General features: G+C 46.8%; 1 long non-coding RNA gene across 4 annotated transcripts in view; it reads left to right on the plus strand.

Moving 5' to 3' along the window:
* LOC144729238 (uncharacterized) overlaps positions 1–20,551 on the plus strand; it is a 39,550-nt gene extending 18,999 nt beyond the window's left edge. For all 4 annotated transcript variants that reach the window (XR_013587663.1, XR_013587664.1, XR_013587662.1 and 1 more), the window contains 5 exons: positions 13,143–13,245; positions 14,271–14,398; positions 15,272–15,477; positions 15,868–16,030; positions 18,345–20,551. This is a non-coding gene — a long non-coding RNA (uncharacterized LOC144729238). The remainder of the gene's footprint in view (positions 1–13,142; positions 13,246–14,270; positions 14,399–15,271; positions 15,478–15,867; positions 16,031–18,344) is intronic.
* The last annotated feature ends 721 nt before the right edge of the window (positions 20,552–21,272 follow it).

Genomic DNA, 21,272 nt, shown 5'->3' on the forward strand with positions numbered 1-21,272 from the left:
ATTGAATAAGATATCGGTGGCAGATGCGTACCCCCTGCCGCGTATGGATGACTCCCTCGACGCATTGTCGGGGGCTAAGTTCTTTTCCACACTGGACCTCTCTTCGGGATTTTGGCAGCTTCCCCTTGACGAGTCCTCACGGGAGAAAACCGCATTCCGTACGCCGCAGGGGTTATTTCAATTCAACTGTCTCCCGATGGGATTGAATGCGGCCCCTGCTACATTTCAAAGATTGATGGAGCTCGTTTTGACGGGGTTGCAGTGGGAGACATGTCTTATATATTTGGACGATATCATTGTCTTCAGCCGCACATTTGATGAACATTTGACGCGGCTGGAGACAGTGTTCACGAGGATGCGTTCTGCCAAATTGAAATTCAAACCAAAGAAATGTCACCTACTGCAACGGTCCGTCCGCTATTTGGGGCACATTGTGAGTGCTGAGGGAGTGTCCACGGATCCGGAAAAGACGGCGTGCGTCCGGGATTGGCCGACTCCGGCCACCGTGGGGGATGTTCGGCGGTTTTTGGGATTTGCCTCGTATTACCGAAGATTTGTGCCGGGTTTTGCGACGATTGCGAGGCCCTTGCATCTCCTTACGGGTAAAGGACGGAAGTTTGTTTGGGGACAGCCGGAGGAGGCGGCCTTTCGGAGTCTGCGTGATCTATTGGCCACGGCCCCAACATTGGATTATCCCGATTTCGATCACCCATTCATTCTTGATACGGACGCGAGTGACACAGGTATTGGGGCGGTGTTATCACAGTCTAAAGGGGGTGTAGAGCGTGTCGTGGCGTATGGTAGCCGAGTCTTGTCTCCTGCGGAAACCCGCTACTGTGTCACTCGCAGAGAACTATTGGCGGTTGTTTTTTTCCTACGGCAATTTCGACCATACCTCTACGGTCGTTCTTTTATTGTGCGTACGGATCATGCGGCCTTGCAATATGCCCTTAAAATTGACCAGCCATCCGGACAGTTGGCACGTTGGTTGGACACGCTACAGGAATTTTCCTTCCAAATTCAACATCGGAAGGGAGTGCGCCATGCGAACGCTGACGCACTTTCCAGATTACCGCGGCGCGCCCCTTGTAAATGTGAGTCGGGGACGCATAGGTGTTCGCCGATTCCAAACCCCCCTCAGCCGCTTACGTTGGCCGTCGAGAAGTCGGACACTCCGATGGAACCGGGACCGGCTGACGGGGTTTTGAATCTGCCGCGGTCTGTCTGGATCCGGGAACAGATGATGGATGAGTCATTGGTGTCCTTGCGGAAGCGGTCTGCTAAGGACAATGGGAGTCCGAGTACGGCTGTGGGGCCGCAAACCGCTCTCCGAGATGGTCTGCTTATGTGGCGGGAGGGGTTCCAGGAACGTTGGCGCCTGGTGGTACCAACGTCCTTGCGATTCGAGTTGATTAGAACCCTCCATTGTGACACTCTGTTACATTTAGGGGTGCAGAAGACCTTGTTGACGTTGCAACGTCATTATTTTTGGCACGGCATGGCGACAGATGTCATAGGGCACGTGCGCGCGTGCCCTGCGTGTGCACGACGTAAGCCGCCGAAACATCCTTACGTGCCGCCTCTCCAGTCGATTCAGGTGTCTCGAGTCAATGAATTGGTGGCACTGGACATATTGGGACCTTTTCCACCATCGGCGAGGGGTAATAAATATTTGCTGGTAGGGGTTGAGTACCTCTCCCGTTGGCCGATGGCCTGGCCGTTGCCCGATCAGTCGGCCGCGGCCATTACCGACGCCTTTTTGTTTGGGTATATTATGGATAAGGGGGCGCCTGAGAGACTCCTCACGGACCAGGGCAGGAATTTCTCTTCTAAATTATTGGCGGAAGTGTGCGCGGGCCTTGGGACTAAGAAAGTACGGACATCCCCATACCATCCGCAGACGGATGGTATGGTTGAACGGCTGAACAGGACATTGTCTGCCATGCTTTGCCATACCGTGAGTGAACAGCAATCGGATTGGGATCTGCACATCCCCGGAGTGCTTTCGGCGTACAGGATGACGCCCCATGCGGCTACAGGGTATTCGCCGTTTTACCTTATGTATGGTCGGGAAAACGTGCCTCCGGTGGATGTGCAATTGTGACTGGGGTGAAGGGACCTCGTAAACCACTCCCTGAATACATTCAGGACACGGTTCGCCGGGTTACGGAGGCGCGGGAAAACGCCCGCGTGGCTACGGCCAAAGCCCAGGCCCGGAACGAGCGGTATGCTCGGCGGTCTGAGGGGGAGTGCCCCTGGAAGGTGGGAGACCTGGCCTGGCTCCATTGCCCGCAGGTGCGGCCGGGGACCTCTCCTAAATTGCACAAACCTTGGCATGGTCCTGTGCGCCTCATTGAGGTTCCCAATCCACAGTCGGCGCGCGTTCAGTTTGGTTCTCGCCGTTGGTTTGTTCATACGTCGCGGTTGAAACCATATGTTGCTCCCCTACGTGATGCGTCATCTCCCAATGTTGCCTTGCCGGGGTCTGTTGCTGCTGACTCTGACTCTTCCCCGCCTGCGTCCATTGATCTTGCTGGAGCGCCTGTCGTACCTGTTCCAGACAGGCCGACCGTGACACCGCGGGGGAGGAGTGGGCCTGTTCGGAGGGCGCCTGCCAAGGCTGCGGGACCTTCTAGCCCGGCGACCCTTCCGACCCCGCTGCAGGCGCATTCGCGGAATATGACCAAGACTGATTCGTCAGGGACACGAGATGTCGGTGGACTTCCAATCGCAGCAGGGGAATTACCCCCTGTCATTTCTCGTGTTCCATCGCGTCCCCGTTCTACAAGCGGGCCGCCGACCGTCCGGGACGGGCTGGCGACCCGCACTCGTTCAAAATCGCTTACGTTTCGTTGATTGTATGTTGTTATTGTTCTTGTTCTTGCCGTCGTATTTATCGCATGCTTCCGTACGTTCGTCGATGTTACTTGTGTGTTGTTCTTGTTGTTATATTGCATGCTTAGTGTCCTTTAAGGGGGAAGGTCGGTTCACCGCATTACGCTTTGGTGTTGTTCAGCCGAGGTCGGCTGGGTTTTTTCTATGGGGGAGGGTGGTGTAATGCGGGCGAAAGCGACCTTCCGGATGTGACGTCACGAGGAGGCGGAGCCAGGTGACGTGGGTGAAAGGTAGGGGGTCCTTAAGCGGGTAAACCGGAAGGAGAAGGCAGTCGGGGTGTGAGCGGAAAAGAGTGAGGCCACGCGGGCGAGTGTGGAGAGGGGGGGGCGCCGACGGCCATCGGGAGCCAACCCCGAAGATAAGAGGAAGCTGCGGAGTGGTGTGCAGCTGCAGAGGAGACAGCCAGAAGGGCTGCGTGTTAGAGGCAGCGGTGTGGCTGCCAGGAGGAGCTGCGGAGAGAGAGAGAGACAGCACGAGGCTGTCAGAGCTGCGGAGGGAGAGAGGGAGACAGCACGAGGCTGTCAGAGCTGTGGAGAGAGAGGAGTTGCAGCGAGTACAGCCAAGGGGGGCTGTGTGAGAGAAACAGCAGCGGGGCTGCTGTTGTGGATCGGGCCGACATTGGAGTCAGCACCGTGGAGAAGCTACAGAGTAAAGACAGCCGTGTGGGTGTACAGCACGAACCGAATAAAGGACACTGAGCCAGACATCGTGGTCCAGTCGTTTATTACACATGTGTAGTGAGTCCAACTGAGTCGCAGACGTTATCTTAGGAGCAACACTGCTTCTTCACAACCTACGCTCGGGTCTCGAATGCATATCTAACCACGCTACGGCAGAACTAGACACGGTTCACTATCCCGGTTCGGATCACAAGCTGGGTCCCGGTCCGTATGGCTAGAGGCTTCTTCTTCCCGACGTGGATCTTCGAACACCAACACTTGAAGATCCCCGAGCTCCTCACGGAGCTCTCGTTATATGCTCCCGGGCTGGGGCTGGCCCCGCCCACCATACAGGCTCCTCGAATGTTCCCGAGAGCTCTCTGGGACCACGTGACCGCCCCTTGGCTCCCGTCCACGGGTGGCTCTCCTCCAGTATTGTCCGGTCACGTGACAACAGGTCAGCCAGAATATCATGTCCCAGAATAACCCTGGCTGGCTGACGCTCACTCCCTCACTGGGAGCCGGCACAGCACACTGCTCCCGGGGCCTCCGAGTTAACCAGTGATCACCCAACCACTGCTAGTGTTGGTACTGCAGCCCGCAACCCGGGCTGCCCACAATGACATTACCGGCCGTGACTTCGCAAGTCCTGGCACCACAGTGACAAGTACAGTCACTACATATGTATGTGCATTCATGTGCGTGTATGATGGTTGTGTATGATGATATTCATGGAATTGGGAATTTCAAAACAGTCATAGATTTCTTGAGAGTTGAGGGTTTGCAGGTTTTTGGCATAATTTCATTGAAGGACACTTATTTGGACTTCGTCTTCAGACCCCAAACCTTTCCTCTTGATACACCGCTTCATTTCTGTTTAGGCCTAGCCCGTTCCTCATTAGGCCCCGCACTGTCCCTTATAGGCCCACCCCTTCTTGTATGGCCCCGCCCCTCCACTGTAGGCCACACCATTTCCTTTAGATCCTGCCTTTTCTTGCTTAGGCCCTGTAACTTCCTTTTTAGGTCCCACATAGTACTCTTTAAGCCCAGCTCTCTTTTTTAGGCCCCACCCTTTCCTGCTTAAACCTGCCTCTTTCCTGTCTAAGCCTCACACCTTCTGCTTTTGGCCTCACGACATTCTCTTTAAGCAATACCCCCTTGATATTCAGGCCTCACTTCTTCCTGCCTATATTCCACTCGCCTGGTATACAGGAGGCTGTGGGTTCGATCCTGATGCCTGTATATTTGGAGTTTGCATGTTCTCCCTGTGGATATTTTTTTGGGTCCTGCGGTTTTTCCCTCCACATTTAGAAATATGCATTGAGTATTTGGCTGCTTCACATTTCCACATGATAAGCAACTTTATTGGTCTATCATTTGTAGCCAATTCGATTAAAAAAAATAGCTATATAGTTCAGTGGGCCCTGCCAGGAAAAAAAACAACAACTTTAGTTTATATAGTTTAACAATGCAAAGTTGAGGAATTATACTCACAACAATGAACATACCTTCTGGTGATTGAATCACATCAATGTGATAGTAGATGGTGCACCTGATGCATCTGCCAGTGATCTCAGTCGGTTAACATGGCTTCTGCATCATTATCTCCGACCAGAGCAGCTTCAGAATTTACGTGGCCTTAAAGTACACTTATATTGGCACAAATGCCACGGTGACATTACCACCACTAAGTTACCAATGGCAGTTTTGTTATCTCAGAGTAAGAAAAAATTGCATAAAATACTAAAGTTTTCTAAAGTATGGTGCAGAGTATCTAAATTGGCATCCGTCTCACACGCACGTGTAATGACATGATATTTTTTTTATCTTCATTGTGACAGACGGAGGTATATATCAATAATGGCATTGAGTAACATAGCATGAACAGATACAATACAAGTTTTATGTATTCCAATACAAATATCTTTATTGAGTAACTTCCCATTACAATGGACACTTGCTGAACTATTAAAAATAATATAAAAAACAGTTCCAATGAACCTACTGCCAAATACTCTCTCTAACACATGAGCAGAAATTGTGGTTGAGAACCCTCCTATGAGCCATCTATACAAGCTCACCCCCAATTGGTCAACTATTTACAACTTTCCCAAACAACCCCTCCCTGTTTTCATGCTGCTTGAGTTACACTTCCAGCCAGTCTGGTCACTCACTAATTTATCATAAAAATACCCATCACCTTCCTCAATACTGATCTCTGCCATGGATGACATAAGGGACTCACAATTGACTACACATATACCAGAGGTTCATCATACATATTTGGATTAGGCCATGTAATAATCTGGACAAATGTGGCATTAAGAACCTCCACCACAGCCAAACAAATACAGTACAATTGTAACTTGTACAATAATTTAACGTGCTAATTATTATTGTTCAGCCCATGAAGACCAGAGGTTTTTGGGTTAGATCGCATAAAATATATAAATGTGCCGTTAAAACCCACCACCACCCGACACAGCCAACTAGTAAAGGTTGTCACGTAAACAGAACATGCCAATTCGTCACTAGTACAGCACACCAGTGTGTTGGAGAGCCAAGCCACAACATTTACAAACTGAGTACGACGTTTTGCCAGTAATTACAACTAGCTTCATCAGGTGACAGCCAGATTCGTGGAGAAGTCTTACTGTTTCGTTCCTTATATAGAGGTGTAGATGTGTTGACCACCATTCTGCGCTCTTGCACAATGATGGGAGGGGGATTACTGAGGCAACGTACATTATGCATGTGCATTATGCGAGCCCTTCGAACTTGTCCTTCCTGTCTATTGTGTTTATTGAAATAGCCCTACCAACGGTAATCCCTATTGAAGTACGCTGCCCTTTGTAGGCATGCATTTAAATAATGTATTATTTGATGATTCGCTTCCACGCAGCACTAAGACGGTAGCTATCCGAACGGTTAAAGTTATTTTTATTTCTTTCCATTTCGATAGATTCTCTAATTAGTCTTGGCCAGTAGCAGCTAGTTTTGCACAAAACGTCAACATTACCAAAATCAATTGAGTGTTCTTGTTGGCACACGTGTTCTGCTACTTCTGACCGTTGCATTTGGGAGAATTTAACATTTTTCTGATGTTCTTTTAGCCTCGTGCTGATCATTCGTCCTGTTTGCCCAACATAACATTTACCACACGTGCAGTTAATCCTGTACATACCTTCTGTTGTTAGCTTCGGTCATACATCTTTGTATCATATATTAAATTCTCTATTTTATGTACCGTGCCAAATCCGACTCGGATGTTTTGTTTTTCCAAACATCTGGCTAGTTTATCAGTTACTCCCGCAATGTACGGTATTTTGATCGTTTGAATTCCTTGGGCAGTTTCAATGCTCTTGTTATTTTATTTGGTTTGGTATTTAATGCCATGTTGATTTGTACATCATTGTAACTCATAAAAGAGCGAGTAAAAAGTGATAAAACGCTGTGTGTGCCTCAACAATAACAAGAACAATTACCAATTAGATACCCAAACCCACCTATACAATAATTACACTATAAAAATGTAAATAATCAATGGGGAAAAAGGGCGTAAGCCCGGAACAACAACACGCAAAAAAACCGAAAACACGCGAACACTCGGAATCCCCTCCATCACCAACACCTCCCACATGTAACAACGCCCGCGAGCACAATGAAGGCTAGGTGCAGCCAATAGCCGATATGACCTAACAAGCGTGACAACCAACTGACAGTGTGGGAGAGTGTGTGCATGGGGATCACGAAAACCGAGTCTTTGATCGAGTCCGTATGGCTGGGCCCCCAGGGGAGGTGGGCACGCTCACCCTGGAGGTCCCAGGGGGGTATGTGCAAATGTCTCATCGAACCCGGCTCGTCACGAAGAGCAGTAGCCCGGGTCGACGGGTCCTCCTCTCCCGAAAGCAGCGGAGATGGTGCCGGCAGCTGCTTGTAAGACGTCAGGCGCGCGGCACCTGAGGATCAACCTCAGTGGGCACACACCTCGGCTCGTCAGACACACCTGACACTCGGCCTCTGCGGTGTGGAGATGGTACGAAATCATATGGAGAGATGAATGGCTTAAGACGAGAGGATGTACAAACCAACACCGCTGCCCCAAGCGCATCTGGACACACTGTGGCCGAACGACCCGAATCACATCAACCGGCCCTCTCCAGGGTTTGAACAATTTTGGTGATGTACCCACTGGTACCTGTGGACAGTGCAACCAGGCCCTGTCCCCAGGCACCCACTTATGTGTAGAAGCTTGGAACCCCCTGAGCTGCTCATTGGCCAATTGGCGTGATTTGGAATTTATCCTGGTGATAGGGCGTCAGCGTTCATGTGATGGGAGCCCTTGCGATAAGTAACTTTAAAGGAGTAGTCCTGGATGACCTCCAACCAGCGTGAAAGTTGGCCTGACGGTTGGTCAACACGCAGCGCATGCTGTAGCGCTGTATGGTCAGAGCGCACCTCAAAGTGTCTACCGTACAAGTAGGGGCGATACTGTTGCACAAAAACCACAAGAGCCAACAGTTTCCGGCGCGTGAAACAATACCGCTGATCGGCCGGAGCCAGCACCCTGCCACCCTGCTGCCGTATGCGACAACACTCTCGACGCCGTTGACAACCTGGGACAAAACAGCTCCGATTCCGGTGTTACTAGCGTCCGTATCAAGGATAAATGGCAAAGGAAAGTCGGAGTAGCACAGGGGAGGGGCGATTACAAAGCTATCCCAGATAGCACTAAATGCGGCCTCCTCCTCCCCCCAATGTAACTTATGACCTTTAGTTTACAAGGCATGGAGATGTTCAGCGATGGACGCGAACCCGGCGACAAAGCGGCAATAATAAGAAGCAAATCCGATGAAACTGCGTACCTCCCCCACTAACGTGGGGGTCGGCCAAGTTCGAACGAACGCGGTTTTGTCTGGGTCGGTGGCAATTCCCAATTTGCTAGCTATGTGGCTAAGATACCGAACCAATTTCTGGAGGAAGTGACATTTCTGTGGCTTAAATTTCAGGTGAGCCACACGCATTTTGAGAAAGACAGCGCACATACGTTCTAGACGATAACATCATCGAGATATATTAAATCACGAGTTCCACTGGAGACCAGCTAGGACCAGTTCCATTAATTGCTGCAACGTGGCTGGTGTGGAATGAAGACCCATGGGAAGCCGAATGAATTCAAACAAGCCCTGTGGTGTATGAAAGGCAGTCTTAGGTTCCGAGGTTTCGTCAATTGGCAACTGCCAGAACCTGGATAGGAGATCAAGGGTCGAACAGAACCGTGTTCCCGCCAAAGCGCCGAGTGAGTTATCCATCCGAGGTAAAGGATACGCATCCGCGACAGAGACCTTATTAAGCTTGTGAAAGTCAAAGAAATGCAAGCTACCATCGTGCTTTTTAACAAGTAAAATTGGGGCTCCCCACGGGCTGGTGGATGGTGAAATAATGTCCGCGACTAACATTTCGTTAACCGCCAGCCGAACGTGTTCTTTTTTCATGGGACTCAGCCGGTAGAGATTCTGTTCCTTTGATAAAAACATCCTAAAAATTGCGCAAAAGCGCTCGCAGCTTTCCCTTCTGGGCCTCGGACAAATCCACACTCTTGGCACAAAGCTTATCCATCCACCCCTCGTCAGTACTCCGGTGGGGTTGTGTATGAGACGCGACACCCACATTTCCAATGACGCTCCCCTCAGGAAGTGCCAGCAACGCATGGGCTAGCACAGTACTCTCCTGGATGACTGACATGTCTAACCCTGCGTTAAGAACTTGAATGAAGAATTCCTGATCGTTGGATACAACGTCTGAGCTCCTACTAATGTCAGTCCACGACTGGCCTTATTAGAAGGCCCCAAAAAGGATTCCACCTGCCATCGCTCCCTGGTCAAGCAGCTTCCGCAATCGGAGTGTAATTTTGACCGCCCGACGTGCAAATGCTTGCACGGTAGCGTTGGCCATGCGTAAGTGGGTGAGAGAAGGCAAAAATGCCATTTGACGGCCGGATGGTAGTTCCAGGCATCCCTGGTCAATCTGAATTTTCAGGGGCATCCTGCCCAGGAAATTGTTCGAGCAAGCAAGGAATGGCAAGGGACGTGGAAACAAGAAACTCTCCCATCAGTTTAACATCAGCGATGCACACCTCGGCAGTTATCCATCCAATAATGCCCAACGAGCCGCCATTAGCGGCAAACACGGAGCTTCAACAGGGCATAAGACCCGACATTTAGGGGGCAAAATATAATAAATCAATTCAGAAATGATGGTCGCTGACGCACCAGTGTCAACGCGCATCCTAATTTCCACCCCTTCTATAAAACCAACTATGGTGGATGAATCCGCAGCCGCGGCCACCACTCGGTGGGCCAGCTCCGACCACTGACCAGGTCAGAGCGGTCGGTCGTCACGCTTCCAACCAGGAACCCCCCGCACTGATGCACGACCGGAACGCGATTTGAACGCACTAGATGGGTGATGTGAATTCAGGGGCCGAGTGTAAAGTGTGTTGCGACTCGCCTTAGGGTGCAGTGAAACGGATAATGACAATGATCCAGGGAGGCGTCGCTGTGGTACGAGGCAACCCGACGAGACATGCCCCGGCAGGCCACAGCTGTAGCACACGACTATTGGCCATCGCTGGTCGTCTTGTCCATCACGCCATGCAATTCCCTCGCCCGCCTCCGCCCTGGGTTGATGCGCAGGCTGGTACAGGCTCCACGTCTTCAGGTACAACCGGCCCCTCACAGGACGCGGGACACGCCACAAACCCCTTGTGTCATTGTAAGAGCTGCTGAGCCCAAATGCATTTAGCCACCTTGAGAAACGAGAGATTGTCGTCTACGGCCGGCATAACGATGTTGAGGTCCTTGGTCAGGGCCAGCAGTCTCTCGAGGACCAACGCGTCGATTCCATCATAAGTCCATTTTCGGAAAGGCAGCCTTCGCCAATGCAAAAAATGCGCTATGGAAGGTGAGGGGCATCTCGGTTCTTCTTTCTTTTGCTTAGCAAACTTGTGGCACACATTCGATGGTGGCTCGTAAATTGCCACCATCTGGTCGAAGGCCTGAGTCAGCGTGGATCTCTGCGACGGCGGGATGATAAGAAATGCCGCCAGGGCATCGTCATCAAGGGCGGCGGGCAGCGCTCTCAGCACCTCTGCCTCCGTCTACCCAGCTAAGTCGGCGTTCGTCAGGAACCGTTGCTTGAAGGCCACCCAGTCGCCTCTGGCGGCCGCAAAGTCTTTAACGAAGGGAAGCCATCGCCGGAGAGGTGGAATGTCCACCGGCGATGTCGACGCAGCTTCGAATTTGGTGGGCTGCGTGCTCCACCACTGCGAGAAAATAGCGGCAAGGAGTGCGGGCTGCACCACAGAGGTTTCCGCCTGGCATGAAATGGCAGTGGAGTCGTCATCCCCGAGTGGCTCCGCTGCTCCCTCTACCACCGCCGACTCTGCTGGTTGGAGCTCCACAAGGATGGATGCCGCGGCTTGGAGGAGCTCTGCAAGGTGGCCATGTGCAGCCCGAAGCTCTGTTCCCACCAAGCGGTGAACTGTCGCGAGCCCGGACAGTGCTCTGCTCGACGGGCATCACCTCTCCTCCATCCTCCGGGGCTGTTTGCGGGATGAGATCTTCCTCCTCGTCATCCGATGTCCTGGTACATATTCTGCGATGCATAGACATGTTCTATGGCTAGCTAAGTAAAATAGCATATTGGCCACTAACCGACACCAGTTGTAGTGGACGCAGACGTACTTCTTAGAAGCAACACATTTAAAGTACCAACACATAACACACAAAGGGGGAGCTGCCCCTTTACCAGATAACAGCCTAGGGTGGTGGACCACCCAGCTAAACTACACTAACACACTGGGAGTTAGCTACAATGGACCAGACCCTGGCTCGGGTCCATGTGTTGGTGACTTTTCGTGGATGTAGAACGTAGATCTTCAAATGACGGTAGCAAGGCTGAACCCCGGTCCCTGTGGGGACCCGGTTTATATGCTCCCGGCTCTAACTCTCTCTTGACTCTTCCCGTAGGATCTCTCCCCTGACACGTGACCACCCCTAGCCCCCACCTGGGGGACCCATGTAGACTTTACTGGTTGCGTGCCTTCGAGGTCAACCAGAGTGCCATGGCCCAGGGTAACCTCATCCCATGGCTGACACTCACACTCCCTCTGGTAGGAGACAGCACTGCACGCCACGCGTGGTGCCACTGCGTGATCCCAGCGCTCACCAAGCCCTCACTAGGGCTGGTACTACAACCACCTACGGGGTTTCAGCGATGACAATTCATTGCACGCCGTGCCTTGCTAGAGCCGGCATTGCTTGGTGACATTCACGATGTTTCTACATACGTGATGTCCGCGATGTGAGTACATCGCACGACGTGCCCCTATAGGGCCGGCAGCATACAGTGACATCCGCAATGACATTTTCAGCACCACATCAGTTAGGCAATGCGACGTGTTAATTACAATGAAACATAATAAAATATAAACTCAAGTATATAATACGACAATTAAAATTATCCTATGCCTCAAGTCTCCAGGCTGCCTGCTGGCTATGCACCTCTCCACCCTAACAATAACTATCATTACTGGCTGCCAGCCCTTGCTATAAAAACTTTCTAGGTAACTGGATAAGCAAATTTTTCTGTGTAACAAATAAATATTTAATTGATATGGCAGAAGAGTTCGGAATATATTTAAGTGACACCGAAGTGGTGGGAGTAATGAATGCACGGTTAATTTAAAATCGCTCTAACTTTTCGATTTGTGTTCATATTACCGTACTTTTTATGCAAGAATATTCTTTAAAAATCCTAGAGAGAAAAAAAATCACAGTACATATGTAGTGTTCTTCTTCCTCCCGGCGTGTGTGTGGTGTACAGCGCACACTTAGTCGGAGATGAGGTAGTTGCAGGAGGCTCCAGCCTCCTCTTTCTCGACCACGCATCCATACTGGCCGGCCTAGACACAACCCTGTCCGCGTTGCACTGTTGGCGTCGACCGAGACAGCCAACTACTGTCCGGCCATGCAATTATTGGGCGAAGGCGGCAGCGACAAAGGCGGCGAAGATGACAGCCACGACGAGACAAATCCGCTCCCAGAACCGGCAGCCCGGAGCTCTCAATCTCCGCTGCTTATATTTTACTTGGTACGGCCTGGCTCTGCCCTAGCCATGCCTCCCTTCTCGAACCCACCAGAGGGTTCCAGGGGCCTCCCTATGAGGTCTTCCGTGACCCTTGCTCCAGTTCCTCCGCCCTGCCGGCACAGCCATGTATATGCTCAACGGGGTGTGCGCTAACTGTACAACACAGTTGCCGTTGCTGGACAGCAGTCGGCGCTGTGTCACGACACATTTTAACATTTCATTGCTTAAAAAGCAAAATACATTGAGTTTTCCGAGTACTGTAAATGATTGTCAGCAGAGTATGAAAATGGCATCCGTCTCCTGCAGAGCAACGGGTTCTCTGCTGGTTATATTCAACACAATGCTGCCGTGGTGGTAAAACGTACATGAAACTTATCTGGTTTGTTGTTTCTAAATTACTTCTTGTTATTCATACAATTTTGTTCATGATTATTCCAGACTCATATGATGATGCAAAATTACAGCTTATTAAACGTGGATGTGCATCTGATGAAAACCCAGAAATGAATGCCGGAAAAGCAGTGATGCAAGCAGGGAAAAGGTGGTAATTTACAACGAGACGTTCCATGAGGAAACATTTTCTCTGAAAGGTCATATTTTTTAGGGTAGATTTTGTTTTCACTGACAAAGACAGCTCAAGCCTTTGATTAACATGTGTTTCATACACGTAAAAAACTATTGTGGCTTGGCGAGTTTTACGCAATAAAGCAATGAATAAATAGAATGAAGAAGCAACCTTAAGTATGATGTAGACCATCAGCACAGGGGGCATCTGGACCAAACTTTTCCAGCAATATTAATTTCAAAAGACAACTATAGACCGGTTTCACCTTCTAAGTCTCATCAACAAGGTGTTGCCTATTTAAACCTAATCATCCACAAACTCTATGATGCCTCTTGATCGCAGCACAGCAATACTGTACTATTATATTATTGTTTTCTGCCTCAGTGGATTGTTGATAATACGGGAATTATAAGAGAAAGGATAGTACAATTTTATTCTTAAATAAATAAAACACGAACATATTGTATTTCATATAAGTAAAATAGCATGTACTACTCTAAAAATACTTATGTTCAGAATTATTTTCATAAATGCACTATACGGTGAATAGCTTGGGATACACCAACATATTGGTCTCATTAGGACTCGTCAGTGAGGAATGAACTGTGAAGGAGAACGCAGAGTATCGCATGAGCGAGGATAAAGTGGGGCCCACAAAGGCGGCAGTGGCAATGGTAATAAGTCAAATTACTTGAAGTCATTCTGTAACCAAAGTTAGTACAATTTCAGAAAGAAAAAAAAATGCTAAATAGATTTCCATTTTACTGAGGAATGCCTTTTTGCCAACGCTGAAAACAGCTTTCTGGTTTGGTTAGCTTGAAAAATATTTAATTCGGTCTCAAACGGAATTGAGGCAATTTGCATAAGTAAAAATAGTATCACATCATACATTTACTGACGTTCAAATTGCTAAGAATAACAATTTCATAACGCATTATTATTACAATAGCTTGACATGTTACGACACTATAAAAGTCATTATCACAATTATTTAATTTCAGGCTGAGATTTGAAGATTTCGAAATATCAGATGATAATTCTGACAAAGATATGCCATCATGTTCAATTAACAAGAACTCAGTGAGTCCACTTTTGCAATCGAGAGCAGGTATAATAGACCAGAGAACAGGTAAGTGCCCAATACAACCTTTATATATGTATGTATTTACATGGGACTATAACTCTTGACTTTTTAAAAAATATACAATGTTAAGTATTCTTTCTTAGGCTGATCGTAAAAATACATTGACATGCAATTATTCCTGAATTATTCTTATATAAAAAATTTATACAAAGCTGATTTCAAGAACTCGACCCATTAGCCTTTATGTAACACTATATAAGCTCGAACAATTTCCTACAGAACTGATTAATGGTTCATTCATTTCGAGACCACAGTTGTGGAGTGATGAGATTTGCTCATGCAGAGGAGCAAGGTAGGGTGTGGCATTGCTGGACTCTGGAGGGATAGCGCCGACTTCTGGAGGCCTTCATGCAATAGTGGATAATGCCCGATGGCGATGATTATTGGCAGAAGTCTTGTGACTTTAGCTAACACAGCTCTTAGCTCTATAGTATATTAAGTATTACTCAAAGTGTTAAATGGCAAAGGTTCACAAGACAGTACCAAAATCATATACATGTCGATTATGACGGTCATCGTTTAATGTACATACTTGAATGTTTTAACATGTACATTTATTTTTATTAAACATACAAAAATAACTGTGTCCATCGTCCTTCCAGAGTGCCTGCATGTTAACATAGGGTTTAGAGGACTACACTATGTATAGCATTAAAAACCTACAGCTGCTTGTCAATCCACTGTTGGATATATGCACCCTTTAAAAGTATCAATCAATTAATGCTTTGACCAAAATTCAACGCACTGATAAGTGTCAGCTGATTAAGAGGAGGGGATGGGTGCAGTACCAGTTCAGAGTCATCCGTCACTGTGTGAATGTATGCATGACCTCCTAATAAGTGTCTTTAAATATTTCAGCCTTCGAGGAGAAAGTATTAAAAAGTTTGAGTGATATTGAGCTCCAAGTGAAACACAATACCCAGTTGCTGGATGAATTGCATCTTTCTCAAACAATGGCACGTGAAAAACTCGATATAGAAGAGTTTCACCTCCCGCTGTCGTCTATTGAGGCTGTCGACATTCTTGAAGCCAAATTGCGCGATGATGCCATTGGCAAAAAATTGGTAAATTTTAATTACGTCATAATAAAATTTATTTTATTTTTCTACCTACGTGACTTTACCGAAATAACCAAAGAGTATGGATTCCTGCAGTCACAAAGCTTCAAATCAAGATAATAACATTGTTGAATTATTTTATTACCTAGCGAAACTTCAATGAGTCTTTAATACTTGTAGGAAATTCATCCCTGGAATGGTAGGAGAGAAGATTTCTCTTAAGGCAATACTTAGATTTTGCATAGGCTCTTACCTGGCTTTAAACAAAGAACATTGATTTGTCCATCAAATTTAGAATCTTACATACCTCATACCTGTATGTACATATGTAGTAAATGTGTTTGCATATTTTTTTTTCCTGGAAACTGTAAATAGACATGTTGTTTTTATTTTCAGGTTTCTAAATTGTCCGGATATGGGCGTGCTGATTTAAAGACCACTGTAAGAAATATGATGAGTGCTGTTATGACAAAGGATCTTGCAGTTAAATTTAACTGGCAAGGGAGAGGAGAACAAAAAATCGCTTTCGAGGGTCTTCTTCTGCGGACTATTATTTTCAGTAAGCAAAACAATCTATTACACATACTTTATGGAATATGCCCTTAAAACGTCTTGGTTACTTTTGAGCGATGCTCGTGCCAATAATTCGATGATGTCTGAGTCAAGCCTGGTCGTGATTGCCTACTGGTATGCTCAGCGGCAATCGAAGCACTGCAGCCAACAGTTTTCTCGAGTGTGCCATCACTGGAAATACCACTGCCAGTTCAGCGATGCTCCCTCCATAGTAGATGAGGGGAGGCAGACAGCAGTGCAAGCACGAGTTGGACGCTTCCCTTTGGAGTTCGATGTGTCTGTGGGGAACTCGTCTGATATCTACAGTGCTACGTATTTGCAATCTGTACCTGCAGAGCACAACTTCCTCATAGTTCATTGCGAGCGCGATTTTAAACACGTGCAGAGGAGGGAATAAAAGTAGGCGTGTGAATTTTCCAAGGATGTATTCTCTCATTGGCTCTCCCCTTACATTACCCTGGACAAGCTCACTCAAGGAAAAATGCCATGAATAACATCGAAAAGTAATTACTCTCAAAAAAGAGTTCCATGAATATAGATAATTTTAGTTGAAGAAGCTCGGGAAAAACAGTAATAAATGCTACTTATTATACTAAAAACAATGGCAAAATTAAGCAGATAATTACGACATCTGAATGCACGCTAAAGCTTTATGAGAATTGTGGGGGTTTGTTGTCATTTTTTATGAAGGTGAAATAATGACGCAGTGGTTAGCATACTGCACGATGAACTTAATGATTTGAGGTCTATATCGGAAATGGCCAAAATCAGTGGTGAGTGATACCAACTGCGCACAGATTAGTGTGTTGAACTATATAGTTTAACAACCCCCGTGATCAACACAAGTATGGATGGTCTTCACTTCATCCAGCAGTGGTTGAAAAAAGGGGTCTAAAATAATTTGATTTATTATGTACTAGCAGGAAGTACCCGGCGTTGCCCGGGTCTTAAAAATATTTCAAAACTACTCTTAAAAATGTAACAGCAGTGCGTACTGACTGTGGTGGCACCTGCTATGATGACAGCAGTGCATACTGTGGTGGTACTTGCTATGATTACAGCAATGCATACTGTGGTGGTACCTGCTATGATTACAGCAGTGCATACTGTGGTGGCACCTGCTATGATTACAGCAGTGCATACCGACTGTGGTGATACCTGCTATCACTAAAGTAGCTCACGCTGACGCTATAGCAGTATTTATCGACTCTATAGCACAAAGTACTCACCTGACAGAGTAGCATGGCGAGGCCTAGTCCCGTGTGGTGGTACCTGCTATGATTACAGCATTACATACTGTGATGATTACAGTAGGATTTTTAACGCGACCCTCATGCCCACGGAAGGCGTGTGACTTTGAATGGGTCATCCTCCCCACCAAAGGCGCGTGAGTTGGTATGGTCGTGCATGCGTCATGCGCACAAAAATCGCAGTAAATCGTTAATTAAACTAATTTAAAGTTGACGGATGTGAAAAAGTAATAGCGCTTGCTGACCGCGGGGCTTTCGGCGTGGTGCCTGGCTATTATCTTTTTTTACATAAACCCCACCGTTGGAGAGCCAAGTGCGCGACCACACACAAACCCACAATTTTGAATTTTTATATAGAAAAGATGATATCCATTCAGGCAACATAGCTTAGAAAAAAAAACCAGTGTTGACTTTGACACGTGATTTCTCCTAATGTGTCATACAATGCACTTTTGCTGGTAACTTCATTCTCCAAGCATCGTGTCGTTGTTTGAAATTATAAAGATCCTAACCACATCCGAAAAATCTTGACTTAAAGCTTTCGTGACTGAGGTTCAAAGAAAATAACAGAAAACTACGTTTCGATCGCAACACAAGCGGCCGTCTTCAGGTCGTCATCATCTGATGACGACCTAATGTGTCATATGTGATGACGACCGCTTGTGTTGCGATTGAAATGTCGTAGTTTCTTGTTATTTTCTTTGAATCTATCTACGTGACTTTACTGAAAGACCCAAATAATACACATCTGAAAAGTGAAAATATATAAGGATATTAAGTAAACATTTAATGATAATATAAACAGTTGGTCCTGAGATTAACGAAATTTGTCGAGTTCATAACGAACATTTGAAAAAGCTATAATCATTGGATTGATGTGTGAACTAAAGCGGGTAAGATTTGTCATGTTTAAGCGGTGTTTTTTTAACCCTAAAGCATCACGAGCTTTGGAAGACTACAGCAATATTGGAGCTGAGTGTGCAATTGAAAATTTAACTGTACATATACGTGGGAAGTCGGCTAAGAAAGGTCTGTTTTTCACATTTCCAGGAGCCGTGAAGAAGCACACGTTTACAAAGTCTACCAATGCCACCGATTTTAAAAATCAGGTCATGAATTGGTTCAGGATCGCCAGCGACAGACAAGGAAAAGAGAAAAGGCTCGCTGAGACCTGTGCTTCCCAATACATGTCTGATTATCACAATTGATGTTAATTTTACTACTTGCGACATGCCTGTTGTCTGACAAGAATCTCATTCCTCTATAACATGCTAAAATCAGTGGCTTCAATAATGAATGATTGCATGGGAAATTGCCACTTGCAGAAAATATAAATGGTATAATAAATAGATGAGGTATAATTTTTTATGTTGTGGTAATACAAATTCAAGTAAAATAATGGATTGTATTGTATAACTTTGCATGCAGTAAAGTTAGGTGATTAATATTAGATATATATTTTCTTTGCATAAGGCCAAATAGTGTTGAATGACGTACCTTTTCGGGATTGTATTGCGGTTGTCTGAGCAGACAATTCTTCCTGCTCAACTCCCCCCCATCCCCCCTTCTACCAGTACGGTCTGTGCCTGCACAGCACAGCCTGCTCGTACAGTGGGGCACGCCCTCGAGGTGTTGTTCCCCTGCCTCCCACTTGTGCATGGCTCGACGTAGTTCTCCACTGTGCGCCGCTGAAAGTGGCGTCTAGACGCTGACCTGGTGGGTCCGTCTCACCTTGCCGATGCATCTCACCAGGATCCCTTTGGGATTTGCTGCCCCCGAGTTACTTTTGCTTTGGATCAACCATTGATGTGGCTACTAGAAAGTCAATGCTGACTCTAGAACAGTGGTTCTTAACCTTGTTGGAGGTACTGAACCCCACGAGTTTCATATGCGCATTCACCGAACCCTTCTTAATTGGCAAAATAAAATGTGATTTTTTCAAATTCAAAATATAGGTATATGTTTTACTGGTGCACAAAATGAACCGTGCATCAACATCACTGTGTTCAAAGAAGAGAACCAGCAAAACATGATTTTCACACAAAAACAAAAACATAATAATGAATACTTACTGCAAATCAGTGTGACTTCTGCTGTTGCCTTTCAGAGACCAGTTCAGAAATGCGCGGCTTCACCTTGGCAAGTGCCACTCTCATGTCATTTTCGCAACAAAGTCTGTTTCTTTTCTTCGTTTTTATGTCCAGCATCCTCGAAAATGATTGCTCGCAAAGATATGTTGTAACAAACGGTATGAAAATCTCCAGGGCTTTCTTAGCAATAACAGGGTACGTTACAATTTGTTGACACCAAAACGTTGAGAGCGTTGTTGTTCTGAAGAGTTGCTGTTGAACCTGGCTCTGCTGAATTTCAATGATTTCGTCGAGGTATTCATCATTGACATCTGCTGTCTCAACACTAAGCGTGAACGGCTGTCTCACCCATGCTGGATATGACTCTCTTGTAGGGAAGTATCCGTCCAGAGACTTTGCAAGCTCATCTAAGTGCGTGGCAATTGCTTGCTTCAGTTCCGCGGGTACAGAAATGTCTCCGATTCCAGATACATCTTCAATCTTACTTACTTAGTCGTCCAGCAGGGGAAAGTTTGCGAAGTTATCGTTCTCTGTTCGTCGTTTCCATAACGGTAGCTTTTTTTGAAAAGCATTCAGGTTTTCTTCCGCTTCAATGATGTTGACTCCACCGCCCTGCATCTGCGAAGATATCAGCCATGTACGCTTAAATGAGAATGAACTTAGAATTTTTGAAGCAATCTGCATGCCAATGTTGGTGCTCTTGCAAAAACAGGGCTAATTCCACACGCATGACAAAAACACGATTCAGCACCTGTCCCCGGGATAACCAACGAACGTTATAATGGCACAGAAGTACCTCGAATTCAGGGCCCATTTCTTTACACAGCTCACTGAAGATGCGGTGCCTCACACCACTAATTCGCACATAGTTCACGCATTCCACTACAATTTTTAATACTTCTGTCAGTTTTGGAGGCAAGGTTTTTGTTGCCAACGCATGCCTGTGCAGAATACAATGCGTAACAATGATGTGTGGTGCATCGGCTTTCACTAGCGCACCAAAACCAGACTTTCTTCCCAGCATGACTGGAGCTCCGTCCGAACAAACTACGGAAATTATATCCCACGAAAGAGTGTTGTCTTTGAAGAAGTCATCCACAAGTTTTTTCACATCGGCTGCCTTAGTTGTTGTTGTAAGAGGCTTACAAAATAAAACATCTTCCTTTATCACGTCGTCTTTCACATAGCGCACGAATACAGCAAGCTGGCTTAGATTGGAAACGTCTGTGGTCTCGTCGAGTTGGAGGCTGAATTTTGCCGGGCTTGAAATCAGATCTGCAACTACTTGAGCCAAGATGTCTTTGCTCATGTCCTCTATTCTGTCGCTGATGGTGTCATTTGAAAGAGGAATTTGGGATAACTTAACTTCAGCCGCTTTTCCCAGCATGATTTTCGCCATCTTCAACACAGCTGGTTTTATGAGTGTTTCACCAATGGTGTGTGGTTTGCCCTGCTTTGCGATCAGGTAAGCAACTTCGTACGATGCTGTGAGGATCGGTTTGTTAATGGGTACAAAGCCGAGAACAGGCAGAGTAGCCTTTTCATCGAATCTGGCTCTCTTCACCAAGAATTCAGCGAGCGTTGTGTTCTTGTATTCCCCATCTCCATGCAGCTTAAGAAAGTGTTCCCTTAGTTTTGCCGGTGCTAGACTAGAATTGCTCAACTTGGCATTGCAAATCATGCAGTTATGACGCTGACTCCCATCACGTTCCGTTATACATGTGAATCCATATTGTACATATTCGTCCGACCACTTTCTTTTTTTGCTCGACACAGTATGAAGGGATTAAAATATTAAGAAAGAAATCACACGACGTACCATCACGACAGTCACAAGTTGACTACCGAGCTTACCAAATTCCCTGCAGCACAGATAGGCCAAGCGATG

Source organism: Lampetra planeri, chromosome 31 (genome assembly GCF_965212315.1).
Source record: "Lampetra planeri chromosome 31, kcLamPlan1.2.h2, whole genome shotgun sequence".
Taxonomy (NCBI): domain Eukaryota; kingdom Metazoa; phylum Chordata; class Hyperoartia; order Petromyzontiformes; family Petromyzontidae; genus Lampetra; species Lampetra planeri.